Genomic DNA, 281 nt, shown 5'->3' on the forward strand with positions numbered 1-281 from the left:
GATCCTCTGGTTCATTCCCGGTGGCGGCGCATCCACCTTGGGAAGGCCGGGCCTCGGAGGGCTGAGCGCGTGGGGCCGGGGCCAGGCCGGCGGCTGCGGTCCTTCCCGGGTGGCGGGCCACAAGGCCTGCGGTGCCAGACGGCAGGGTCCTAGGGCGGGTCACCGGCTACCCTGTCCGCAGGGGGTGCCCGCGGGCGGCGTGCAACCCGCAGAGTCGAGGGAGGACGCTCGCGGGCGAACTCGCGCGCCCAGCGCCAGCGGACGGCCGGGGGGCGGGCCCA

Source organism: Galeopterus variegatus, unplaced genomic scaffold, assembly GCF_000696425.1.
Source record: "Galeopterus variegatus unplaced genomic scaffold, G_variegatus-3.0.2 Scaffold2430, whole genome shotgun sequence".
NCBI lineage: Eukaryota > Metazoa > Chordata > Mammalia > Dermoptera > Cynocephalidae > Galeopterus > Galeopterus variegatus.